Source organism: Harpia harpyja, chromosome Z, assembly GCF_026419915.1.
Source record: "Harpia harpyja isolate bHarHar1 chromosome Z, bHarHar1 primary haplotype, whole genome shotgun sequence".
Lineage (NCBI taxonomy): Eukaryota > Metazoa > Chordata > Aves > Accipitriformes > Accipitridae > Harpia > Harpia harpyja.
In genome coordinates this window covers 17,010,855-17,024,179 of record NC_068969.1, presented here as the reverse complement: position 1 = coordinate 17,024,179, position 13,325 = coordinate 17,010,855, and the positions used below count along the sequence as shown (strand labels likewise).

The 13,325-nt window shown below is 48.7% G+C and overlaps 1 protein-coding gene across 1 annotated transcript in view; it reads left to right on the top strand.

Annotated features, from left to right (window-relative positions):
• The window catches only part of PRICKLE2 (prickle planar cell polarity protein 2), a 108,019-nt gene that overhangs the window by 6,809 nt on the left and 87,885 nt on the right, over positions 1-13,325 (top strand). The gene's annotated exons all lie outside the window — the stretch shown is intronic.

Here is a 13,325-nt window from a genome sequence, read left to right as displayed (position 1 = left end):
ATTGGAGGCAGTGTTGTCCCTGGCGAAAAGCCTAAAATAAATTCTTTAATTTTTTGTATGTGATGTACAAAAGAGCAGGTGAGGTATGTACTTGTTTCCGGGCAAGCCTGGGGAGCCTGTTTGAAGTCCTTTACAAACCACTCAGGATTGTATTGCAAGAACTCAAAGGAGTTTGAGACACTTCTTGATTAAATTTCAGCTGAACACAGAGCCCTAGTCTGCAGCTGCTGTAACTGGAGTTGCTCTGCAGCCAGGCTCTGCCTCTCTCCATTGCAGCTGAGCTGCTGGCAAAAGCCAAAAGAGCAGAATTTCTCCTAGAGAAAGGGCAGCATGGGTATGTTTTCTGTCTGTTTTGAAGCAACCTTGTGCAATTCTAGTTTTATGAATGGGGTGAAAAACCACTAATAAGCTGTTGTGGGTTTGGGGCTGGTTTGGGGGGTTTATTCTATTTCTGGAGTGATTGTGAATGACACCGATGATAGAGGGGACAGAGCAGACAAACCCCGAATTCTGACTTTGCCTGATGTTTTGCTTCTAGACTAAACAAATCTTTTTAAAAGTTGGTGGGGGTTTTTTTTTGCACTAAGTTTTTTAGAAAAATGACTACAGCTGCTTCTTGGTATGCAAAAAGTGAAATGTTATCTGCTTGGTGTGAGCGAGTGGGGTTTGCCATCCTGAAGGCAGACTGGCGGCCAGCAAATGCTTTCCCGGTGCCTCGGCCATGGGGCTGTGCTGCTGGACACGGGCAAAGCACAGCTCCCTCACGGAGCCTTTCGGGATGGAATTGCCCAAGACAGACCTGCAAAATGGGAAGCGGGATGGATTGGCTTGCAGTGGGGAACTCCTTCAAGCAGACAGCTGTCGGTGCTGGAGGCTGCAGTTAATGGATTTGGGTGCTACGTAGGGTGTGATTTAATGGGACGCGGTGAACTGATTTACCAGCTCAGTGCTGCTGGATGCGTAAGGTCCTGAGCTCGCCATGCATCCCCTCTGAGCCCATGATAATGGGTTAAATCAGTCGTTGAAGCCTCTGCTGAGCTGATGAGGAGGAGGAGGTGGGAGATGAAGGAACACATCGGTCCCATGGCACGCAAAGCTGGGCTCTCATCCCTGCCGTCGGCATCCCCATCCGCTTACTGAGTTTTGCCGCCCTGCCGCGGTCTCAGCCCTCTCTTGGTCCTCCTTGCCGGCTCCGCAGGAGTGCGCAGAGTCCGCTCTCCCTGCAGGATCTGTCCCACTGACCCCCCCGGAGAGCTCAGAGCCCCAACGGTGCTGCCTGCGGCTGCCATCGCCTGCCCAGGGCATGCAGCACGTATTCGGTGGGGAGGGAAAACTCCTACTCCTTTAATAGAGGGTTTGGAACAGGCCTGTGTCACGAGCGTGGTGCGGCGTGAAAGAAAAAGCTCCCAGCCAGCAATTTGGAAAGGAAGCCGAATTGGGTGGATAAAGGCTGGTACCCAAGATCTCAGCTGGAAGGGGCTGGGGCACAGCTATTCGGCTGGTGCCCGCCAAGCGCTGCCCTATTCTTTGTTGCCCTCCGCTGTAGAGGGCTGTTCAGTGCTTTCAAGAGTTTTTCTTGGGTTTTGTTCCCTCTCTGTTTGCCTTTAAAAAGTCAATCTGCAGTCTTTTCTTTTTTTTCAAAGACATTCTTCCCCTCCGCCCAGTAATCCATCCTTGTTACACCAGTGAGTCACTCTTCAAATAATCAATTGCGTTTTCATTGTCTGGATTGTAAGTCTATCAGCGAGTTTAAGGACGCCTGATAGTATCAGCTGAGACCTTTGGCAGATGGTTTTGCAATTCGTGATGCTCATTTGGATATTTGCTTTTTTCTCCCATGAATAATCTCCCAGCCGTGGCAGGGGAAAGCCAGGCTGGGGACTCTTCCCCGCGCATGCAGCATCTCTGCGGTCACTATCTAATGGTGGAGGAATTTGTAATGTTAGCAGAATTGTCTGATGTGAGGAAAACTGATTTCAGGGTAAGCCTCACGAGCGTGGCTGTAAAGAGCCTTTTTCCCATGGGCTGTCGTGTCCTCGCGGGCTTTGGGCATGCATCAGTGCGGCCCCGAGGTGGCCGATGGCCAGAGCCTTTCTCAGGTCCACCGATGCTAGGGCTGAGAGGTGTATATAAAATTCAGGGTGCTCTTCTCTGCTGCTGGAGAGGCTGTTTCTTCCTCTGTGTGTGGCTCTTTGCTCTCCGCAGGGCCCTGATGCCAGAGCTTAACACTTTGAGAGCTAAGTATTACAATTATTATTCTTACAGCGGAGGGAGGCACTTTGTACTCAGCCATCGCAGCAAATATTTCATCCCCTATCAGTTGCCCTCGTGCAGATGCTGCTGCCGCGGTGATAAAAGACATAATGGCTGCTCTCGCTGATAAGGGGAGTATATAAACATAATTATTGAAATCCCTACATAGAGCCTGTGGATGGATGGAGGAGAGTCCCTCTCCCTGCGAGGGGTTTCTCTTGCTCCGGAGCCCGTCGGGGAGAGCCAGAGCGCTCGCCCCAATGCATTCCCCGCCGGCTGCCAGCTCCTGGCAGCCGAAATGGGAGCTGCTTGGTCACAGCTGTGAGCAATTAGTAAAAGATGTCTTTTTTTTTTTTTTTTCCCCCCCTCCTTCCCCCCACCTCCACTTTCTTTCCCCCTCCTCTTCTCCTTGAAACCAAGCCCTGAGCCCCAGGGGAGCCAGGAGGAAAGCCCTGAGCAGCTCGGCTTTGAGATGCTCCTGGGCCAGCTCGATGCAGTCGCACCGCCGTGGTGGGGTGCAGGTCTAAGGATCCAACCCAACCTCGCGGGAAGCGTACTGCAGCCGAGGAACCAGATATTATTTAGATCAAGCCAACAAAAAAAATATTCCCATGGCAGCAGTAACCATAGGAAACCTCCCCGGCGTGTCTTGGGTGGTTCCTGTTTCTTTGCCTTCAGCTGTTTGCTTTGCAAGCGGAGCAGTGGCTACAAGGGCTCCGTGCCCGTGGTGCCACCAGGAGCAGCCAGTGACCCAGCCGTCCCCTCCGCCGGCTGTCCTCAGGGGCTCGGCGGCCGCGCTCCGGGATGCATCGCTGCTCCTGGTTTTCTCTTGCACTCTAGTTGGTAAAAAGATGCTTTCAGAGGCTTCTTCAGACGCCGTAAAGTCTCAAAGCCACCTTTTTACCTTGTGTCAGCTCACAAATGCGTGTTTGATCCTTAAATACCCAAGGCATGAAAGTGAATTGGCTCCCAGGGTCCAATTCTTCTTCCTTTCTATAGCGTCTTAGAAAGATGCTTTTATATTCCCCCTGGCTCCGCTAGTGATGCTTGGCCTTCAACCAAGATGGGGAATCTAGGACAAGAATCCCTGAGAATAACAAGATGAGAAGTTATAAAAAATACCAACATTTTGTTGGGGAAAAAATGCTGCTAAAAGATTTCATTTCAAAAAATAAACTAGAATATTTTTGATCGGCTTCACGCAGACACATTTACAGGCAGGTGTAAGAGGAGGCTTGTTTTCCTGGGTACTGCCTCCTCTAGGAAATCCAAGCCGTGAAGTGAATACAAATGCTGGAAATTGAAAGGTTTTGCAGCGAGTCACTGGAAGGGATGGGGAACCAGTTGTGCCGGTGCGGCTGTGATGGCTGGCAACCAGCTCGTCAGCCAGCTCATCGACCGCTGGGGACGGGGTGGCTGCGTGGGAGCACCCGGGGGCCTGGGCATCACTGGAGACGGCACCCATGGGTGCTCCGACCCCACCGACCCCCTCCCACCCTCCGAGGGCAGCGCGGAGGTGTGCCCACGTAGCTTTGCGGAGCAGATGGGTCCCATTTGGGGAGCCGAGGTGTTGCGCGCAGACAGGTTAAAAAAAGACGTCTCCTTCTGCGGGAGCGTGAAGCAGAGGGGAAAAATACATCGCGATGCCAGTAAGTGGGGTTTTGATGTTTGCGTACAACGCGGCGGGGTTTGCTCCGTGGGGGAAGACCTGGTCGGTCTTTGACCCGTCTGCCTTGGGTGGAGGTGGACCCCTTCGCAGAGATGCTGCTGGGCTTGGTGTCTCGTAACCTGCCTCTGGCTCTTTGCGGATGATTTAATGCCTGTTTTTGCAAAACCTGCAGCTCTACAGAAGTCAGGGTTTTGCTTAAGGTTACGCAACATTTGAAGAAGTGGCAGCGGGGCAGGGACAAGGCTGATTCCTCTTCTCACTTGCCAGACAAATGGGAATGCTCATCACGGAGCTGCGCCCATGCCATATTAAATCTGCGTTCGGTGCTGTAAAGGCCGCATGCTGGAAATGCAGCCCCTTTAAATGTCAGATTTGAGGAGAGCTGGGATGTGAGAAGATAATAAAAGTTAATATTCTTAAGTCGGGCTTGTGCAGTGTAGCTTGGATTTTTAATATCAAGTGCATAATTTATTACAAGATGTAGAGGTTTCAAATACATATATTTGAATACGTTTTAGTATTATCTTTCCTTCCAGTAGCAGGAACAATGCCGCTTTACAAAAGAAAAATGATTTCGTGTTGCCATGTGATAGTTTCAGCTTGTACCTCTAATAGATGTGCAGTTTGCTGAAGTGTGAAGGCTATCTGATAAATGCCTGAATAATAAAGCTATATTGTTTGTTCTGATTTCCCTTTGCTATTATCAAACGTATAAATAAAACATTTTCACACTGTACCCTGTGCAGTTCCAGCCCAGACTATTTACTTTCTGCTGATGCAACCTATAGGAGACATGAATCTTTCAGTCTGACAGGAGAAATCTGGTGGCATTAGTATTGCAAAATGATCAAATGTAATTGTAATAAATATTTTATCCAAAGTAAAGTTATAAGTATTGGGGAAAGAAAATAAAAAAAAATCTTCTTTTTAATTTTTTTTTTTAAACAAAGCAGCATTTGTCTCCGTGTGCAGCAGAGGGCACTCGGCATCGCTGTGTGGGGAGGCTGCTGCTCAGGACTGCCTGAAGGGAAAAAAAAAAATCCCTGTCCTTAAATTATATTTTGCAGAAATGAAATACTCTGTGTGTGTGTGTTTGCTTATATATGTGTGTGAGTGTGTATATAAAAAGACACAGGGTGGCATATATATATAAAAATAATCCCAGCACATAATATAAAACTTAAATATTCATAGTGGTTGCTGAAGTTGGATGAAGCGCATGTTGTGTTGATTAATGCTCAGCCTGGTGTTACGCTAAGCTTCAGAGGGGATTGAAGCATGCTGAGAGGGGAAAACGAAGAGGCCCTGACTAGCAAAGGGTTGCAATCTTCATCTTCCTTGCAAAGACACGGAGTCTGGAGACATCTTACGATGTCGGGAGCTATCCCAAGTCAAGCAAAGATCTTGAAAGACGGATAATATTGGGGTATGCAGAATTATGAGTCCTTCCTTTTACAAAAGAAGCAGCACGTCTGGGGGCTGGGGGTTTTGTGCTGGAGTTTGCAGGGCTGTGGTCTCGCTCCGGGCAGCACCAGAGCTGGTGGAGTTGCGGGGTTCTGAGGAAAGTCCTTGAGATGATTCACATCCCCTCCTTTAGAAGTTACCAGCTGTTTAAGGAAACCTGAAATCGTGAGTTTGGTGGATGGAGCAGGGAGCAGCCCCAAGCCCGGGGGCAAGGTGGCAGGGCTGGATGCTGGCCAGAGCATCGTTAGTTGGAAGACGAAGTGCCTGCTTGCTAGTGAGGGACCCCATCCTGCAGGTGCGGAGATGTGTGCTTCGTTGTCCAGAGCCAGTCATGGAGACTGGGGCCTCACCTTGTGTAGTAAGGCTTTTCCAACAGAAATGGGCTTTTTTTTTTTTTTTTTTCCTCCCCTGTAGCTAATTGCACAGACGCTACCAAGACATGTTTCTCATTGAACTCATAATGCACCTTGTGTTTCTTTTAAGAGAGAATAAAGAGCCCCAATGCCAATTCTGTGCTCAGCTTTTGGCTTTGCTCTGGCACTGTTAAAATATTCAGGGCAGCTGGATTTTATGCCGTTCTATGGGTGATGTATTTCTTGGTGAAACCGTAAGATGCCATGCTGAATTTTCAGATTTTAGTCATTAATTCAAGAAGAATTCAGATTTCCTCTGTCTCCCCCAGCAAGCTGCTTGGATTGGGCTTTATCTAAATCTCTCAAAGCAATACTCCTGCAAGGGGCTGGAAGTGTCAACACTGTTGTATAAAATATGGGGCTGGTAACAAGAGTGAGAGGGCATGTGGTTCAAGATAACCAGTTTATGCAAAATACACAGCTGGGTAGATTTTGCTACTGAGTGTCTGTGGACTGTAACGATCAGAGAAATATGGAAATGTTGGAGGAGCCTTATAATAATGGGTGCTAATTAAGATGAAATGGATTTGGGTGGTAGGGAGTAATCCAAGATTACAATAGTAAGGCTTTTTAAAATAGCTCCTGCTATTTGGGAGGGCAGCAGTGTTCCTTGTTATAGGGCTTAAAACAGCCTCTCCACGGGATTGTCACAAGCAGCCTTCACCCTTCCCTGGTTATTTCACAAGAGCTTGGTACAGCTAAGACATGAAACACGTGAGTAATTTCAAGGGTAGAAGCTGGCCTGTGTGCTCTAAAGCACCTTCTGGCTAGGATAAAATTGCTGTTGCATCGATGTGCCTGGATAATTGCTTTTCTGGAGGTCTCGCTGGAGCTGGGCTCTGGGGAGGGCTGTTTTGTCCCGTTATGGCGATTCCTGCGCTGCACGTTTTGTCCCTGTGAGAACAGCCTGGTGCTGCCACCACCAGTTAGATGCTCCTGCCCGGGCTGGTGGGTACTGGTAGAATGCTACTGGGAATGAACTCTTGCAGCTCTGGGATTGGGCCCAAAAGCAAAAGCAAGCTGCAGCACCACAGCTTGGACCGCAGGACCCCCGTTCTGCCCCACTGGCTCCAGGGTTTTGGGCAGGAGCAGATGTGCGGAGCCAGGCACATTTCTGCTCACGCTGCTTGGCTTTTTCTCTCTTGTAAGGCTTCACTGGTCTTTTTTTGGTGCTGACCGTGCTGCAAAGCACTGGATTTAGCACAACGAGTGCTTCAGGCACCCGGCTCCTTGGGGAACGATGGTTATGAAATGTTTTGCGGGAGCTTGTTGTTGTTAAAGGAGACTTGGCAACGCGTAGCTCGAAAGGCTGCGCTCGTGGGCAGCCCAGCCTTGTGCTGGAGACCCGCGAGCCTTAGGACTCACCTTAGCCAATGTCAATAGAAATGAAACTACTTAAATACACAGTTAAAATATGTTGTTATGTTAGCATGTGGACCTCCGTGCAAGATTGCTCTTTAACTGTATCCATTAAAGGACCCCCCATGGAAGAGATGTAGGAGGCTGGTAAAAAAAATTCCCAGTCTTAACTGCTTGTTTGCTGCCAAGTGGATTTTGGGCTGATGTGAAAGGCACCTGGGTTTCGGGTATTTCTATCAACTGTGCAACTCCAAAACCTTGTAGGCAGTAGGAAGAAACGGGTTAGAAGGATGCTGCGTGCTGGCTTTCAGGTGATGAAATCCAGCTGCCCCGTCTGCTGGCTTTTCTCTTCCGTGCTTTCACGCACGGAGCCCGAGCCATGGTTAGCAGAGGAGGTTGTTACCGATGGCTAGCACGTCCTTGTGGTTCAGCTCGGCCGTCTTCCTGGGCTTTTCCAGATGATCCGGGAACTTGAGTAGTTCATAAAAGGAGTGAGTAGCCAAATGGACCAATAAAAGGAGTTTGTGGAAAGGCCCAATATATTTTATGAAGAAAGAAATGGATCCTCTAACGTGAGGGTTGTGTCTTGTAAAATTTTGCAGGGCTGCTAGTGCTGTTAATCGCTGGCTTTCTGCTCCAGCCGCTCGCTTCGAGCGCGCACAGTAACTATCTAAACTTTCTTTTTGGCCTGAGCTCTTCCAAGTTTGGGGTGAAATCCTGGCCCTGGGGAAGTCACTGGGAGACGTGCCATGAATTTCCCAGGGACCTGGAAAGTGATCTTCAGTGCGAGACCCGTGATGACAGCCTTCGAATACAAACTATCTGGCCTTTGCGAGGCATTTTAGGCAAGGTAAAATACAGCTTTACATCTTCTTAATGCTCTTCGATGGTAGCAACTGCAGCTAGAAGGCCAAAATTTGGCTTGACGGTGGTTCTCGCCGGGAAATGCCTTTGTGCGATCCAGGAAAAGTTAAGCTGTTTGGATTTGAGCGACGGATGAGTTTGCAGCAGCGGGGACAGTGCGTGAACACGCGGCGTTTCTAACCACGGTAACCCAACAAGTGACATTTCAGCCCAGTGCAGAGGGCAAGTGCAAGGCTGATCAATGATTTAAATCCCCCCCGCAAGCTGTTTAAAGGGCTTGAAGTGGGCTGTGGTGCAGGGAGCTGGCGTGCCCTGCCAGCTCGGATGGATTTCATGCACCACGATGGATCCGTAGCTGCAGAGATCTCATCTCCCCGTGCTACCCTGAAGCCCGTAGTATGGGGAGGCAGCAAACGAGGCACAGCATCCTTGGATGCTGAAGCCCTTCGTATCATTGAAGGGGCAGACAAGGAGTTGCAGGAAAGCAGAAAATGGGGATCTTGCTACTGATTCAATATTTTATCCGTCTGTGCACAGGAGCGTTTGCAGCTTCGACCTTGATGCTACCCGACCTGCGAGATTTTTAAGTAAATCTTTTTAGTATTCTCCTTGTGCAGTTTGAATTTATTCCAATGGACTGCAGAGATGTGGTAGTGTTCATGCTAGGCTTGAATTTCTTAGCTGATAAAAATTTGATATCATTCTTCTGTCTTGGCCCCAAAGGGCAAAGCTGCAGAGCACAGCTAATCTTATGAGATCCTTGTCTTTTTGATCTGACAGTTCCTGAGAATGGTTTCTGCTGCACCCAGGCTTTAAAATGGGGCAAATTCCCAATTTCCAACTTGTGGTTAAAATTTGGCTTCAGATCCAATCTCTCAGCTCTTAACTACTGAACAGAGAAAAATTTTGGACTGTCCCCCCTCTGCGAAGGGGACGGTGCAGAGACGATGCATGCCGGTGCATGGCCTTTCACCGAGCCAGAGGAGGGATGTCTCTGACTGCAACCAACGCTTAAGAGAAGGGTCCAGATTTTAAAGAAATGGCATTACATTTCCCAATCACTGGAAGTCTTTACGGTCAAGGGGGGTTACCTTTGGAGGCGGCTTGGTCATTCCCAGCTCTGGGGAGCTGGCCGTGCTGAGCTCTCCCCTCGCTGGGGATGCTCGCTCAGCTCCCCTTCAACTTCATGGGAACGCGACGGTGTCTTCTCTTGTGGATAGGGATGCTCAAAAAAATAGGCTGTGGGGCTGGATGAAGTGCTGTGCCGACGGCCACGCTTTTGGCTACCGGGCCCCTTCCTGCGAGCTTTCTCCAAGGCAAAGATTGTTTTTTACTGCTGGAGTTTGGCTGCCGCTCTCGCTTCCCCCATGGCCACCTTTTGAGGGGATCGATGGTTGGTTTTGGCAGGAGCTGTTTTATTTCTCGCTTGTGAACGTAGTGATCTCAGCTGTCTGCGGGTCTGCATGAGGCTCGGTATTAGAGTTGCTTTGATGTCTGCACTGATACATCTTAAGGCAGCTCAGGATGATTTTATGCAGTAACCCCGAGGTGCTTGCACAGAAAAAGGTGCTTTAGAAATGTAAATTTTGTTTGAGGACAGATTTTTCTCTTCTGGTCTCTCTCAATTCAGGACGAGGCGGTAAAAATGTAGCATTTAATTAGAGTTTGTAAAGGTTTGGAAATGAATTGCTGTAAACATGAAAGACATAATCAAATGCCTACCTAATCCCCACCTTAAGGGCACATTAAATGCAGAAAGAATATAATGTGTTGGAGACTAGGATTGAAGAGCGATGAGGATTTGGGAGCAGATCTTTTGTAGCTGGAGCTTCTAAATTATTTTGCTTCAGGCTTAGGGATTTAAATATCTGCATATTATAGATAAATATGAAAGAGCCCAATTCTCAGTTGGCACAGCCGGCATCATTCTACCGAGTCATTTTAGCTACAAATCCGTACAGCATCGCCTTGCGACGTGCGTTGCAGCGCAGCGTCTTCTCCTGACGGTGGATGAGGTGGGAATCGGCCCTCGGTTCATCACCGAGTAGAGGGCTTCTCCTGTGAAGTCGAGAAGTTTCTCTAACTGCAGTTAGAGAAAAGCACCTGATAGGTTTTCATTATTGGAATAGAACAGAGTGAAGAAGGGGATGAGGCGTTACGCAGTGTCAGCTGGGAAGCTGGGCTTCCTCGGCTGCGGAGCTGCCTTCTGCCATCTCCAGCTTCAATCTAAAAAAAAAATAAATAAATGAAACAGAAACAATCTTTTATCCCGAAAATCTCAGACAGCAGGAACCAAACGCTGTTATCTCTCTGGGTCTCTAGAGAAATAAAATCTGGGCACATTGGAGCTACCTGGCTCCATCACCATCTCCCCGCTGTCCCACACGGATCCCCAGTGTCCCGAAGAGCTGGTTTTCCCCATGGAACCGCCGGGCCCTCCTGCAGCGCATTATCAGCAGGACCACGCCATGGTTTTGTTTTGCAATTAGTGATATTTGGCTTTGTTCGGTTTTGGCTAGAAACCAGGCTGCGTTCTGTGCTCTAGCTGTGATTCCTGTTGTTTAAGGCATTGTGATTCGCATGGAAATCAGGAATATTTCTCCTGGTAGAGAAGGAGCAGCGAGGCGTCACCAAAATCCCCGGCCAGAGCCGCGTCTCGTGGCGCTTTGCCGCGGTGGTGGCAGCAGAAGTTTGCTTGCTTTGGGACCGAGGCTTGGAGAGGTGAGATGGGGAAGGGCTGCGGCGAGGGTGGTGGTGGTGATGGTGATGATGCTTGGAGGAGCAGAGGTGGTGGTAGGGGATTGCCCTTGCCGGTAGCATCAGGGAAAGGGAGACGTGAACCAGCAAAAGATAAACTCATCCTCTAAATGGCAAGGGGAGGAAAAGATCCTGGGCAAAAGGGAAGGGGACGAAATACCTGGTGACAGAGCTGAAAGGTGCCCAGTTAAGGATAAAATTAGTCCCATGTCTTATACTGCAGGGCCCCATGGAAACGGGGAGGGCTTTCTGTTTCTGTTGAATCAGGCTCGACGCCAGGTGAAAGAAAACATTTTCCCAACACCAAATGGAAAAATGCAAGGCAGACGTCTTAAATGAACTGTTAAAGGAATAGAGCTGTGAAAAGAATACGTTTGCTGTGTGCCGGGGTTATGCATTTAACAGATTTTTTTACTATATGCGGCCTTTGCAGTTTGTAGACAGAGCAATCTGCCGCAGAAACTCAAATTGTACAAAAGGCTGAAGGCAAACATTGGGGTATCGTCACTGTTCCTGGCTTTGGCTTTGCTCGGGAGGAATGACCAGTATCTTTCTGTCCTCCCCCAAAATCTTGCTGCGTTTTTCCTTTCCCCTCTAGCCCTCTCCACTCTCTTTCTACACATCATTGGCAGCTCTGCTTGTGCTTTAAAATAACCCAGGCTAAAAAGTGCGATTTGCGTTTCAGCGATTTTTTGATTACGCCCACGTCCTATATTTATTGCTGTTTAAATCGTCTGTGTTAGCTTGAGATGTGTTTCTTTTGAGCAAGGAAAAAAAAACTTGACTCTGTTGCTAACTGTTGCTAAGGGAAAGAAGATATTTATTCATCAGGGCACTTCTTCAGTACTGTGATGCTGGTAGCCATGGAGGAGGAGTGTAAGGAAAAGAAACGGTTATGTATTTAAGCCCTTTCTGTTGTTGTTGTTGGACTCTTGCCATATCTACTGATGGTCAGCAGATGTCTTTTTTTCCCCTCCCAGCACTGTGCATCTTGGATTAGAGGTGCAGCTTGGGTTACGGTGCAGGGCAGCTGGTCCCCAGAGCCTGGTGTGAAACCCAGGGGGGTTCCCTGAAGGATCCCAGGGGCTTTGGTGGGTCCCTGGTCCCACGGGCATCACGAGGCTCCCGTGTTTTGTAGCTATTTCCCCTCAGCCTCTCCGAAGAACCTTTCTAGTCCTTGGCTTCAGTATGTCCTTTTTAAAAATCCCCAAATCGAAGACACCAGGAGCCAAAAATGATGCACATGGCTGCGTTCCCTCCCCGAGCTACTGCTGCTGGGGGACGTGCGGCAATGCCGTTAGCTGGCTGTCGCCGAGGTAAGAGGTTTTCCTTTCAGCTGTCATAGCAACGAGAAAATATTGTTTTGATGGAGATCAAATTAAAAATTAAATTTGTCTCTTTCCTAGTAAGTGAATTGCTCACTCGTGAAAAATATAAATCACTTTGGTCGGGGTAGATATCTTTGTAAGCACCTCTGTGGGTTTCTGAAGTGGATTTTGCAAATGACTCATGCCACATTATGTCCCTGCTGGGTTTATGTAGAGTGTCCCATGAATTTGAGCTTTGTTTAATGTTGGGCTTGGGTTGAAAAACTTCCTTGGTAAAACTTCCGTGGTGCTCATAACCTGCTAAAGCTTGGGGGGAAAAAACAGGTCCGACTAGTGTCTGGAAGCAAAAGGGATGACTCCTCAAATGTAGCGTTTCTATTCTTTCTACTAAAAAACCAGACAAACAAACAGTAATTTGGTGGTTTACGAGGTGCTCTGGTTCTTGGAACGCGAAGCTGAGCGCAACCTGAGAGCGGAGAGGAGGAGGTGAGTCAGGTAAACGGGAGGGCTTGCGGGAAGAGGAGAGCAGCATGAACGTCTCCCTGATGCGCTCCCACACCCAAAGTATTTCTAGCTGAGACACTTTCTAAGCCAGACGTGATTTCTATGTATTCGGTGGCCCCGGGTGCCTTTCTGTCCCATGAGTTGTCCGTTCTCCCTCCGAGTCCGTGCAAATTTCTGGCATCTGCGGCATCACTGGCCGCGGCTCGGTGCCCCTGCGTGGGGGACCACCTTGCTTGGGTTGCTTTGAGCCCAGTTAGCGTCCTTCGGCGAGGTGGCACCATCCTCAGCCTGCAGGTGAGGAAACAGAGGAGTGAAAGGGAGAGACCTTCCCAGGCTGCTCCCAGGTCTGTGCCAGCCCCGGGGCCGCAGCGATGGCCACGTTTCTTCTCAAAGCAGCGCGTGGAAGCTCGAGCAATTCATATCTGTTTCCCGTGTGGCTTATAGTATAGTAGCGGTAGCGGATTTACTACGGCCAAACTGGTTCTCTCATCAGTTTATCTGTAATTAAGATTCCTAATTGGTAAGGAAAAAGCTTTTTGGTTGAAGGTAAAGTGAAAAAAGGAAAAGGTTTTTCTTGAGAAGTGTTTAAAAATCGCAAGCATTCTTCAGCAGAAGTGAACAACCCCCTGTCCAACGTTGTGCAAATAATTGTTTTTGTTTTTTTCAAGAGACATCCTGTTAGCACAGATGGTTTGTGGATGTAACCAGGCTTTT